Below are 14,422 nucleotides of genomic sequence, written 5' to 3'. Positions count from 1 at the left end.
CATGAACTCCATGATGATATATTACTATTAATAGAACTGTGAATATATAGTAATAATTTGTGCTTCTCTAATACTTTTTATCTGAAGCTCACAAAGCACTTTATAAATATTGAGTATATTATTGTTTGGATTGACGTAGTCTCTATGGGCCCTGAAAGAATCAGAGCTCCCTTGTGCTAAGCATTCTGTACCCCCGTTGACAGCAGGACTGGCGGCAGCTTGGAGGACCCGGCTATGGAACCCTGGGAAACCTCCAGTGGCAACAGGGCCGGCAGTGGCCAAGCAGTCCCAGCAGGGAATCCCTAGCAGCAGCAGGGCAGGGAGCTCAGGCTCCAGGGAGCCCCAGCTGGGCAAGGAAGTAGCAGGGCAAGCGGCAGGAGGGAGAGCCCCAGCCTTGGAAGACCCAGAGCCCTGAAAGGAACCCAGAAGTGGAGCCAGCAGGGGAGCACCAACTCCCCTGCTCCGACCAATTCCCTGGTTAGAGTGCCGGACCAGGGAGTACCAACCTATCTTATGTAATATAAACTAAGAAAATAACACTCACTGGCTATTGGCAACTCTAGATTTCTCTTATTTCTGTATTGTATACCTGGGTGATATGTTCTAAACCTAGTTAACTAATTAAACAAGCCATAAGGATTAGCTAAGCTAAACTTTTCTTTTTTCTAGCAACATCCAACATTGCAAACAGCTTGAGAATTTATTTGTTAAATCACACCTACACAAGAAAAGAATGGAGAGAGTTTTAAAAAATGCATTGCAAAGTTGATCCACATTGTTCTTCAGACATATTCACATCTTCATCCACCTCATTTTCTCCCAACAAATAGTTTTCCTTATAATGTTTCATTCTTGAAGGTAGGCCCTGCATCGTCTTATTGCACTGATTACACTTGACACGTTTTCCATTTTTTACCCAGGGAACGAATTTTTTCAAAATATTCCCAGTAGGGTTTCTTTTACACCAATGAGCCATGACAGTTTTTCTATGGAAAATGTATAGGGGAATGTAGGAAGCTGTGTGTCCTGAATAATGTCTTCCCTTTTTCTTTCCAGTGTTCTCCACTGTTCCTTTCTATGCTGCCTCTGTCCTTTCTTTTATGTTGTTTCTTTGTCTTTAGACAATGTCTTAACTAACTATGCTGTGTGTGGCCAAGGTCCACCACCACATAAGCAAAGAATAAAAACAGTCCTATCCAGCCTATGTCTCTCTTTGTACATCAGTCTACTGAGAAACAGAAATTGAAGACCCAGAACTTTCAGGAGGCAAGAGCTGGATGTTAGGTTGGACAGACTAGAGCCATTAATACATTTTTATGAGGCTGTAAGTATAGGTGTAGCATGTTTGTGATGTGATTTAATTGAAACTGTTATTTTTAAATGAGAAATTTAGTGTTTTATTGATTATTTTTAAAAAATGATTTAAATTTTAAAAATCTGATTTTTTATTTAAAGTTCATTTATTTTTATCCACCCTGGACCAAAACAAAGACAAGTAGGCACAATCAGCTCAGAGCTGAATAGATGTGTACCGCATTACACCAAAAAAGGGATAGCTTGATACCCCAAAAACATGCTTCTCTACCTTGGGAATCAGATTTTTTTTCTTTTGGCAGACCTTCACCATCACTTTTTTTAATATCTAAAAGCAAATTAATATAAAATGACTTTCTTCAAACAACCACAAGATAAGATCCCTTGATTCCTTTCCTATTATGCATCACTTTCACAGTTGGGGTGATCATGAAAGACATGATAGCTACCATGTCACTGAAAGCTCAGGCTATGTCTACACTGCAGAGATATCCCAGAAAAGCTATGCCATGCTCAAGGAACATGTCTGCTTTTTCAGAACATTTTCCAAAAAAGTGGATGCATTCTTCTGCCATCCCTATAATCCTCAGTGTATGAGGAAGAAGGGATGCATCAAAAAAAGAGGTTTTTCCATAATAGGGTGCCATGTAGATGGCCAAATTTTGGGAAAGCCTCTTTCAAAACAAAAGTGGAAAAAGATACGCAAATTGTGGTTTACAATTTGCATATCTTTTTCTGATTTTTCTTTGTAGTGTAGACCTAGCCTCAGAGAACATAAATATGTTATGAAAGACATGAAAAATCCAGAGGCAGAAGGTATACCCTGGAGATCACAAAATTAATTCTTAGGAAAAACTATTGTTTCTGGGTCTGAGTTATTAAAGCCTCCCAACAATATATGTAGCTGAAGATATAGAAACTTATTCAACAGCAGTCTAGAAGAATGATCACATTAACAAAGCCCCATACAAACTGACAACATACTTCACTTGTTTTCGACGGGCCTCATCTGCTAGTTTCAAATATTTGTTCCCCAAGTAAGTATTTGCAGACTGTGATCAAGTCATCTTTTAACTTTAACTTGGCTAAGATTAATAGATTGAATTCCTTGAGTCCGTCACTATAAGGTTTTTGTTCTAATCCTTTAATAATTCTTGTGGCTCTTCTCCGAACCTTCTTGAGTTTATCAACATCCTTCTTGAATTGTGGACACAAGAACTGGAACTCTGTTAGACTCAAAAGATAGTAACTTCTGCCAACAGAAGTTGGTCCAGTAAAAGATATTACCTCACCTACTTTGTATCTCATATCCTGGGACCAACATAATTACAACACTGCAAACCTGAACTGGAGATGGTATTTCAGCCTCACTCTCACCAGACCCAACATAAAGGCAAAATTACCTCTCTACTTCTACTTGAGATTTCCCTATTTGTGCCTCCAAGGATAACAGTGGCCATTTTGGCCACAGTGTTGCACTGGGAGCTCATGTTCAGTTGACTATCCCACAGAACCTCCAAATCTTTCTTAGAGTCACTGCTTCCCAGAACATTGACCCGCCCCAGGTAAGTATGCCCTACATTCTTTGTTCCTTGATGTTTACATTAATATTAAAACATGGATTATTTGTTTCTGCTCAGTTTACCAAACAATCCAAATTGCACTTGTCCTTTGCTCAATTTCTGGCTCTGCTGAACCTGGAACTCCCTATAGAACTTGGGCAAGTCATTTTGTTGGAGGCAAAGGAGAAGTAAGGGGACAGTTAAAATGGTGGTTGTTCTTTCTCACCTGTTAATGTTATTTGGTTCCTTAAACTGTTGGAGTGTTGTCTGTTAACCCCCTATCCCTTCCCTGAGTGAGTGCAGAAGAATGTCTGAGGTAAACAGCAGGAGTAAACAACAATACACACGGCCCCCAGCAGGGTGTGCACACGGCCCCAAGAGGCCTAGACTCAGAGGCTGCATGTGGCTGATCCTTGAAGGAGAGAGGGACAGAGACACAGTGGTGGTGGACCATCAAGTGAAGCCTCCCAGAACGCCCTCTGCTCGGATCGCCTGGCCAGCGGACCAGCTTAGGAGTCAACTTGGGAAGATCAAAGAATATGAACTGCCTTCTGCTCGCCTTATCATCCTGCCTGGGACTGTAAGTGTGATTGAATGTATGAATGAGATTCCCCTCCCTTCCCAGTTTTAGTTGAATAAAAAATCCTTTACACTCCCATGTGGTGATCCCCTCTCCTTAGTATTTAAAGCAGTTGCAATCCACATCCCCTTGCAACATTTTTGGTGGAGATGCTGGGGAGGAGGGGATAAGTAAAAGTCCTTTCCCCACGGGAAGTTGAGACGGTGAACTTTGGGGGACTTGGGTGCGTTGAAACGTGGTAGGCTAGCAACCCACGGCACACAGTCCAGGATCCCGACAACAAGATGCCCATTTGGGGTAAAGGAAAGAGAGGTGTAAAGGACTCCCAGAAGGGAGGAGAAGGGTGGAGTGCAGCACCTACGCCCGGACCCCTGAGGGAATGGATCCAAAGTAAAGGGGCTGACCCCTGGACTCAAGGGGCGGTGCTCTCTGGTGCTTCAGTGACTGATTTGGAACTAATGATGGAAAAATATGTGTTGTTGTATAAGCCAGACAAGGGAGGTAAGGAGAGAGCAGCTGCTTGGCTGCTATGGCAGGCAGTACATCAGTGGCAGGCAGCTAAGAGTCAGCTAGCACAGGATGTGGAGCAGTTGAAGGAACAGAAGAAGGAACTGGAGAAAGAACGAGATATGTGGAAAGCTCAGGTGCTTACAGCCAGCGCCCAAGCCTCTTCTCTTTCTGTTGCTGCCATACAAGTGGCAGCTGCAGAAGAAGAACAGGAGCATGTCCAGGAGGAGAATAGAACTTTAAGTGAAAGGGTGCAGTGTCTCAAGGAGTTAGTTTTGGGAGAGAGTAGGCCAGAGGGAAGGCTGCTTTCTAAGGGAAGAGTAGCAGCTTTAGGGCTTCCTAAGAGAAATGATCAATCCCTAGACTGGGGTGAAGATTGGGATGGGGATACTTGGGGTGACCTAGATCACCCAGATCCAGACCCTGGAGGGCCAGATCTCAGACATCAGGTTGCAGCGATCCGGAGGGTGGTCCGGACTTATGGGCCCACGCCCCAAGGGGGAGGAGAGGCCCCGAATATTGGGCATACAGTGGCAGAGACTGAGTTGACCCCTGCACAGGCGGTGGAGTTGGCCAAAACCTTAGGAGGACCCTCTCGTTCTGGGTTCAGTGGATGGTCCTGAGATCTAGTGACTTTGTGCCTGGATCAGAGCCTAAATATGACAGAGACTCGGCGGGTACTCAAGGCTGCATCCGAATTGGGAGGGGACTTAGCGGGGGTGGCCCAACAGCAGGCCTGTGATACTACACATAAAGATATATTTGAGATGCTGATGGGAATGACATCAGCTGTGGGACCACGAGCATTGCTGGCGGAACTGCTTTCAGCAGCTGCCGCACCAGGGGAAGACCCCACTAGGTTTGTGGAAAGGATGGTTCTCCTGGCATGTCTGTGTAGTCGGGGTGTGCCTGTTGCAGCAAGGAGTGGTACCCCCACGTCCATAGCCCAAATAGCTTTTTCTGTGGATGAATTAAGGCTAATTGCACAGGATCTCCCAATGTATATACAGCAGGCAATAGGGAGATGGAGGCCTGGGGAACCTGCAGACGTGGAAGCCTTGCTGGATGCTGTCCAGCAGGCTGCCCTTGTTACCCCACCACCCACAGACAGGCCACCTCCTTAGCAGAAGCCCAAACAATCACTCACCCAGAAAACATTTGGTTCACCATGGTCAACTGAAGCGAGTGTCAGCGATTCAAGAAAACTACCATGCTTTATGTTAATCTGGTTATGTGAGTTTTCTTTTAAAACAGATGGTGCCAGTATCCTGGAGCTCAAGGGCGTTTGGACTTGCAGTTTTTCCCACCACCTGCAGAACGGACCCCAGGGTGGAATGAGACAACAGGCACGCATGTGAACCATTCCAACATTAATTCAACTCTGTGGTGTAAATCAGTAGACAAGTATCCCTCAATTCCTTTAAGGCCTTTTTTGCAAATTATTGCCTCCACTGCTGATGGAACCGCCTTACCCATAATTGACCCATGTGGCCACTTAGGACCAAATCGGGGAGGGAACCCATCAAGAATAGGAGATTATTATAATACTCGTCTACACACATGATGTACACCTTGGGTTCCATGGGTAGGCCCAGTAACCCTTCAACTGATCTGGCGGAATGGCAATGGATCTTTTGCTGACCCAAGCAACTCTATCTGGTGGGAGGGAATCTGGAAGCACACTAATAAGGTTGCACGAACTACAACATGCGATTGGTTCAACTGGCTTCAAGCCCGGCTTCAGAGGTGGGATCCCACTAATTCCTCCATTTTTTTTTCTACCAACTTGAGCTCACAGCAGCGGGTGATTTTGTGGTCCCAATGGTGGGATAGCAGTGTCCAAGTAATAGAGCCATGTGTCAAAGGTATTCCAAACTTATATGTAAACTATGGAGGCCAGAACCGCAGATTTAGAGGATGGCTGTTGCAACTGCGGGGGGGATGGGTACCTGGCCGGATAGTCCCACGGGCCCCGCCGTCACCTCTAATTTGTGCCCAAATTCCCTCTCTACAGGCAGAAGCGGTTACGGTGGATCAGTTAGTTTTGTATCGGATTCAATTTGACATGTCTTTAATTAATGTGTCCACCGTGTGGCCCAATTGTTCTCACCTGGTAGAAGCATGGTTGAAATTAGCTCTTAACCCCCCTTACCGTGCTAAGCGGGATTTGGGAGGGTGGGTTTTGGGAGGTTTGGGCACGGGAGCAGGCATTTTAAATGCTGTAGATATTGAAGTAGTGGCCAACAAGTTATCTGCCACAGGGTCCCTATTTCAAAAGGCCCAAAAAACGGCTGCTAGTATTTCAGAGGACTTGGCAGCTGGGCAGAGTCTTGTTGCCTCAATGGGGGTTCTACCCCTCCATCTGTTAATGAATACCCTTTCGGCCTTGGTAAAATCTTTTGTCAATCATTCTTTGGCAGAACAGTGTTTAACAGTTCAGCAAGTTTTGTTTGTAAGCTGGTTCCAGCAATGTACCCTCCTAGACCAGGGTTTGATTCCAGGGGTGGTGCAACAGCATTTTACTGAAATCGATTGGAAATACGCTTACCGTATATCCTATGTGCCTAAGGGGCCCTGGACAGGGGTTTTGTCATTATTGGCAGTTCCCCAAAAGTCCCCACACTTTACCCTGTGTACCCTGGTTCCTATGCCCCAAGCTTTAGGACCGTCTCTATGGATTCCCCGTAGTGTTCACAGCCATCACCACCCACAACTGGGGTTTTTAAATTTAGGCAAAGAGTGTGTAAGCCCAAGCTTTGGTCGATGGATATGTCCTGCCAAAGCACCAGCCAAAGATGACTGTTATTCCCCATGGGATGCCGAAACCATGTGTGTGTTGCAGCGATTACAAGAACCAGTAGTGGTATTGACCCCTAGTCCACTATTTATGTGTGTGGTTCGAGCAAATTTATCTACTGCAGTGATGTGGACCCCATCTTCCAATGTTTCTTGGTGTGCACCCAGTAATTATACTTGTTGTGTATCTAACGTTATCGGGGTTGTAGTGGATGGTATATTTTCACCTGCCTTATAGCCTCCCCCAGTTGAGAATTTGGCTGTACAAGCAGTTATATGGTCATACCGACCCCCCCCCCCCAAGCATTAACTTTGCTGTTTGGGCTGAACTACAAAAGGATGCCCAATATAGTCTCAAGAAAGCCAAAGCTGTGGCACAACAAATTAAAAATAAAGAAATACACATTATTCAACAAAGTAAACGCCTCGTAGAAATAGGGGATGAGGCTGTTCAAATTACTCAACATCATTGGTGGGACATTTTTAAAGGGTGGTCAGGATCTGCCAGATCTATCCTACGAGTTCTGGTCCACCCTATTGTGGGACTCTTGTTATTGTTAATTGTGTTCTTTATTGTATTTTTATGTCTATGTTGTTATACTCGTAGATTGGTAAATAGAGTAGTACGCCTTCAACAGGTAACCTTTGCCCTCCAACGACATCACCTAATGGGATGATCAATAGATCAAGGGGCGGGGTGTTGGAGGCAAAGGAGAAGTAAGGGGACAGTTAAAATGGTGGTTGTTCTTTCTCACCTGTTAATGTTATTTGGTTCTTTAAACTGTTGGAGTGTTGTCTGTTAACCCCCTATCCCTTCCCTGAGTGAGTGCAGAAGAATGTCTGAGGTAAACAGCAGGAGTAAACAACAATACACACGGCCCCAAGAGGCCTAGACTCAGAGGCTGCATGTGGCTGATCCTTGAAGGAGAGAGGGACAGAGACACAGTGGTGGTGGACCATCAAGTGAAGCCTCCCAGAACGCCCTCTGCTCGGATCGCCTGGCCAGCGGACCAGCTTAGGAGTCAACTTGGGAAGATCAAAGAATATGAACTGCCTTCTGCTCGCCTTATCATCCTGCCTGGGACTGTAAGTGTGATTGAATGTATGAATGAGATTCCCCTCCCTTCCCAGTTTTAGTTGAATAAAAAATCCTTTACACTCCCATGTGGTGATCCCCTCTCCTTAGTATTTAAAGCAGTTGCAATCCACATCCCCTTGCAACAATTTAACCTATCTGTGCCCCATTTCCTCTTTCCTTTCTCCCACCGTTGTATGTCTTGACAGTTTAGACTGTAAGATATGCAGAGGCCATTTTACTATGTGATTGGCTCCATGGTCTCATCTGGGGCTTAGGAGAATTTTGTGAATTACAAAGATTTGGCTCGTAAGTGCATATTTAAATACCTAAATAAGTGTCCTTATTTATCCAAGATTACTGACCATTTAGCAATTTTAATTCACTTGGGAGTTGGTGGGACTTAAGAACCTGATATTAGATACCCAGTTTTGAAAATCATGGCAATACTTGCGTAGCTAGTGCATCAATGCTTATTCAGGGACCAAGATGGGGTATTGAGAGAATATTCACATGGATTATTAGCCTATCAATAATAATTTAGTTGAAGCTGATAGTTGTGAATTTATGTAGATCATATGTATACATTTATGTATTACTCAGACACCATGGTGATAATGAGGGTCACATAAGCACCTAGACAGACATATTTCAGAGAGCAACCCATGTTAGTCTTTTTCAGCAAAAACAACAAGTAGTCTGGTGGCACCTTAAAGACTAGAGCATAAGCTTTCGTGAGCTGCAATTCACTGTCAGATGCATGAAATGAAAGAAACAAATAGTAGGAGTACAGAGATGGGAGGTTACTTCAGTGCTAAATCAATCAGGGTGGACGTGGCCCACTTCCAACAGTGATGATGAGATGAGAACAGGGGCGGCCTCTGAGCCTAGGCAAACTAGGTGGCCTAGGGCGCCTCCAGCCCGGACGCCCAATGATGACTTGACGGCCGTGCAGGTGGGGGTGCCGATCGTGCCTTCCACCTGGGGCGCCAGCTGCCGCAGCCGGCCTCAGGCCACTCCTGGGTGAGAATACAGCAAACTATGGATAATATGACACCTTTAGGACCCAGCGGGTGCTGGATTATCAGATATGACGGACTATCGGAAGGGGGGGCTATGAGGTGTCTGGGGTGGAGTGGGGGGGGATGCGCCCCTCGGCGCTGTGGGACCAACCCAGCAGCACCCCAGCTGCTCTGCCCCAGACTTCCCTAAGTCAGCGGCTGCTGAAACTGACCAGCGGCTGACTCCGGGAAGCCTGGGGCAGAGTAGCTGGGGTGCTCTGCCCTGGGCTTCCCGGAGTCAGCCACTGGTCAGTTTCAGCAGCCGCTGACTTGGGGAAGTCTGGGGCAGAGCAGCTGGGGTGCTGCCGGGTTGGTCCTGCAGCACCGAGGGGCAGTGCTAGGGCATCAACCCGGCAACACCCCAGCTGCTCTGCCCCAGGCGTCCCCACGTCAGCCGCTGCTGAAACTGACCAGCGGCTGACTCAGGGAAGCCAGGGGCAGAGCTGCTCCAATTGTCCAGCTGCCCAGAGCACTTCTGGGTTCCAGATGGTGCTGGACCATTGGGAGTGCCGGACCACTAGAGTTTTACTGTACTTGGAAAATTACTTATTGTAATAATAGAGCCATTCCCAGTCTCTATTCAGACCAATTCTGGTGATGACAAGTTGGCATATGAATTCCAGCTGAAGGCCCTGCCTATCCTAATATTTTATATTTGTAACCAGTTTCTAAGATGGCTGACTCTAACTATGGTAGTTGTCATCTTATACAACTGTAAGCAGGGGCTGAACTGCTGCTTGCTATTAGCCAGCTAAAAGGAGGGGTGGGTGTGCCTGCTACAATTGTTTAGCTCTGCAAGGTAATTAACTGTTAATTGTTGATATGTAAATACAGCTCAGGAGAGAATATGAGATTTGGCTATGTAAATCCCATTCAGCCAGGGCGATGGAGGATCAGTGTTGGAATGGAATGTGGAGAATTGTAAATAATTTGGGACTGTTGTGGGGGTCACTAAGTATGCTATCCCTAAATGTGGGAACTGTAAAACATGCCACCAGTGCTTTCAGGAACAAGCCTCCCCCCTTCCAGAGTTGCGTGAACTGAGCTGGGGGGAAGGGTTAAAGGGCTGGAGTCAGCCTGCTTCACACCTGCCAGGTGTGAGCTGTAAGACTAGCCCAACCTCCCCCTTTGTTTTAAGGGCAGACCTAAAGCAGATTCCCTGAGGAGTCTTTTCTTTTGCTAGTCCAGTGGAAGCTGGATTCCTTTGCCAATCCAGCTGGTGGAAAGAGTTGAAATCACTGAGAGCTGAAATCACTGGTTTGGCTGAGAGCCAGACCCGTTGCAGCCAGTGAAGTGGCGATGACCAGCAGAGTAGCTGGTGGGAATCACTGGCTGGTGGGGTAACATGGCCGGTAGGAGCTGCGGCAGGCGTGGTGCGGTGACCAGTGGTGTGGCGTGGAGCGGTGGCAAGCGAGGAGCAGCGACCAGCGGCGTGGCACAGAGCAGAGCGGAGGCAGTAGGCGAGGATCAGTGGCAGGCAACCAGTGAAGTGTCCGGTGGCGTGGGACGAGACAGCTGTTGGAGCGTGGCGGAGTGTCGTAAGGTGCCCCCTATCTATCTCCCCACCCCATTTCTACCCAGGTTGGGAGGTGAAACCTGTGGGTGAACTTTGGGACTCTGGGTGACATGGAACAGGGACAGAGATTTTTGGGGTGTCGGACTCTTTGGAATTCAGGTGATGCTTGGCGGGGGGAGGGACCTAGCTCATGTTTGGGTTATGAACTCTGTTTGTGGTGTTTTCCCCAAGCTAATGCTGTATGACTTCTCCCTCTGTTTCATTAAATGTTTCTTTCCTACACTCAGACTCAGTGCTTGCGAGTGGGGAAGCATTGCTTCTCAGAGGCACCCAGGGATGTGTGAATTTCCCAGATTACTGGGTGGGGGCTTGAGCCGGTTCTTTGTGAGATGGACCCCAAGATATTGAACCCAGCCCTGGTTACTGCCAGGCCTACCCGGCAGAAGGGTTACACAACTGTTAATACTTGGATAGTAACTATGGCAGCTAATCATATGTTATCCTTGCCTGAAGGCTAGGATGGCATTTACTTTTTTCTTTAAGCAGATTCTAATTTTGTTTTGCAGGATAGATTGCCCCATAGCAATCCCTATCTGAGGGTATGTCTACACTACCCCGCTAGTTCGAACTAGCGGGGTAATGTATGCATATCGAACTTGCTAATGAAGCCCGGGATTTAAATTTCCCGGGCTTCATTAGCATAAAGCTGGCGCCGCCATTTTTAAAAGCCGGCTAGTGCGAACCCCGTGCCGCGCGGCTACACGCGGCACGGGCTAGATAGTTCGAACTACGTAGCCATTCCGAACTATCTGTACTCCTCGTGGAACGTGGAACGAGGAGTACAGATAGTTCAGAATGGCTACGTAGTTCGAACTATCTAGCCCGTGCCGCGTGTAGCCGCGCGGCACGGGGTTCGCACTAGCCGGCTTTTAAAAATGGCGGCGCCGGCTTTATGCTAATGAAGCCCAGGAAATTCAAATCCCGGGCTTCATTAGCAAGTTCGGTATGCATACATTACCCCGCTAGTTCGAACTAGCGGGGTAGTGTAGACATACCCTGAGATAGGCTGATCTTTCTTTCTTTCTTTCTTTCTTTCTTTCTTTCTTTCTTTCTTTCTTTCTTTCTTTCTTTCTTTCTTTCTTTCTTTCTTTCTTTCTTTCTTTCTTTCTTTCTTTCTTTCTTTCTTTCTTTCCAGCTCTTTCTGTGGTAATATTGGTATTCTATGTGCCTATTCTTTGGCCACCCTGCTGAAGTAATATGAATAGGTTTCCAGGCTTCTTCATAAATATTGATACAGTTATGCTTGGGTAGCATGATAAAGGTGGACACGTACACATATATAGTTCATTCATGGTTGTATTTATGAAAAAAATGTTAAGTGGACATGAATTGACCATCTTTGCTGTAATCAGACCACCAATTGCCGGAGAGGGGTCACACATAATGTAAATAGAGTCTAACAGAAGAGGCAGTGTCCACTGGTGAGAGCAATGGACAAGTAGCCTGGAATTTTCAATATAGGGCTTTAAGATAGTCACAGGCCAAAATTTTCAACCCTGCTTTCTTGTTTAGGTGCCATATTTAGGCACCTAAACAAAAGTGCCTTATTTTCAAAGATGCTAAACACCCATTAGAACCATCTGAATCAATAAGAGCAGCAGGGCAAACACCTTTTATTTAGGTGTTTACAGCTTTAGGAGCTTCCCTTTAAGCATCCAGCTATGTATAGTTTAGCCATATATAGATTCATTATTTTTTATCAATAAATCAACTACTGTTCTCAATACATTTTACATTATTGTAAGCACCTAGGATACAAAACAAGAGCCAATAGACAATCTTCCTACATACATTAATTTTAATAGTAAAAAGAAATATAAAAAATACATGACTGTTGTTATCAAAGGTTTTATTATATTCAAGTAAAGGGACTCAATCATGGTGAATTATAAAAATATTAGTACCGAATTAACTGAATCTAAAGCAATTCCACCTGAATTAGAATCATTCTTCACAGTGTTTGCAGTTATAGCCATCAGCTTGACATTATCTAGTGTTCACAGCTTTCTTAATGTAATGGCAGTGAATGGCTTGTTGTAACAGGCATCCTGATTAAAGAATCTTTTTAGACTGATGAATGATCTGTCACTTTATGGCACAAAAAATATCTCTTATTTTGTCTAAGATGCATTTACAACTGCTGGGGCAACTTCTTATTCCTGTTAATGTTTAATTGAACTCTCTATACAGTACCTGGGCATTTTAACTGGTGCATAGAAAGTAAACATCAAAAATTCTCTTTGATCACTGTAGGTGTGGCTGTTCTTGCTATAGCCAAAGTCCTGTGTGTTCTGTAATAAACTTGACCTAAATTCTGCTGCAAGGTTACAACTTATTCTGGCACTCCATGGCTGCAGACTGGAAAATCTACAGCAGCATCTGCTAAACTATAAAAAAATAAGGGTTTTATGAACTAATTATGAAAATTAATGCTGTGGTCACTATAGTATTCCTTGTATTTAATTTTTGTGTTCAGTTCAAGTTTAGACTTCCCATACATTTTCAGTCTTCAATGGACTAGGATAATTTGCATTGAACATGTGTTTCTGTTTTGTAGAAGTTATACAAAGGCAACTCAAATGTGCTGGCAGCCGGGTGGAGGACTTCTATTGCTGGTCATAGCGGTTTTGGTTTTTTGTTGTTTTTATACCTGAGAATACTTAAAAGTGGTTCAGAATTATCACAAAGCATAATATCTGGATGTTTCACTAAAAGTAGTGATCTAGTTAATTATTCTAAAACTTAAAATTTCTGGTATTTTAGTATTCAGTATTAACATTCCATAAGAAAATGGTGAGGCCGCATCACTCAGCTACTGAAAAGAGAAGTCTGGGAGGAGATATGATAGCTGTTTTCAAGTATCTAAAAGGGTGTTAAAAGGAGGAGGGAGATAAATTGTTCTCCTTGGCCTCTGAGGATAGGACAAGAAGCAATGGGCTTAAATTGCAGCAAGGGAGGTTTAGGTTGTACATTAGGAAAAAGTTCCTAACTGTCACGGTGGTTAAACATTGGAATAAATGCCTAATGGGTTGTGGAATCTCCATTACTGGAGATATTTAGGAGCAGATTAGACAGCCACCTGTCAGCACGGGATTTAAATATCATGTGCTTGATTAGCATATTTGCGGCTGGTCGCCATTTTAAAATGCCGATCGCCCAAATTAATTCGCCACCTGTAGACGCGGTAGTCCAATTTAAAACCCTTCCCTCGAATTAACTGTTACTCCTCGTGCAATGAGGAGTAACAGTTAATTCGAGGGCAGGGTTTTAAATCGGACTACCGCGTCTATATGCGGCAAGTTAATTTGGGTGACCAGCATTTTAAAATGGCGACCGGCCGTGAATATGCTAATCAAGCAAGGGATACAGATGATGGTATGCAGATGATCTTAAACTGCTTGAGATGGTTAAGACCAAAGCAGACTGTGAAGAGCTACAAAAAGATCTCACAAAACTAAAGTGATTGGGCAACAAAATAGCAAATTAAATTTGATGTTGATAAATGTAAATTAATGCACGTTGGAAAAAATAATTCCAACTATACCTACAAAATTATGGGGGCTAATTTAGCTATGACTACACAAGAGAGAGATCTTGGAGTCATTGAACTACTTATCTGAAAATATACAATCAATGTGCAGCAGCAGTCAAAAAAAGCAAACCGAATGTTAGGAATCATTTAAAAAGGTATAGAGAACAAGACAGACAATATCTTATTGCCTCTATATAAAACCAAGGTATGCCCAAATCTTGAGTACTGCATATAGATGTGGTCACCTCATCTAAAAAAAGATATATTGGTATTGGAAAAGGTTCAGAAAAGGGAAACAAAAATTATTAAGGGTTTGGAATGGGTCCCATATGATGAGAGATTAAAAAGACTTGGACTTTTCAGCATGGAAAATAAGAGATTAAGGGGGGATGTAATAGTGGTCTATAAAATCATAACTG

This window comes from Pelodiscus sinensis, chromosome 5, assembly GCF_052426305.1.
Source record: "Pelodiscus sinensis isolate ZL-2025 chromosome 5, ASM5242630v1, whole genome shotgun sequence".
Classification (NCBI taxonomy): domain Eukaryota; kingdom Metazoa; phylum Chordata; order Testudines; family Trionychidae; genus Pelodiscus; species Pelodiscus sinensis.
Note: the sequence above shows the minus strand (reverse complement) of the source record.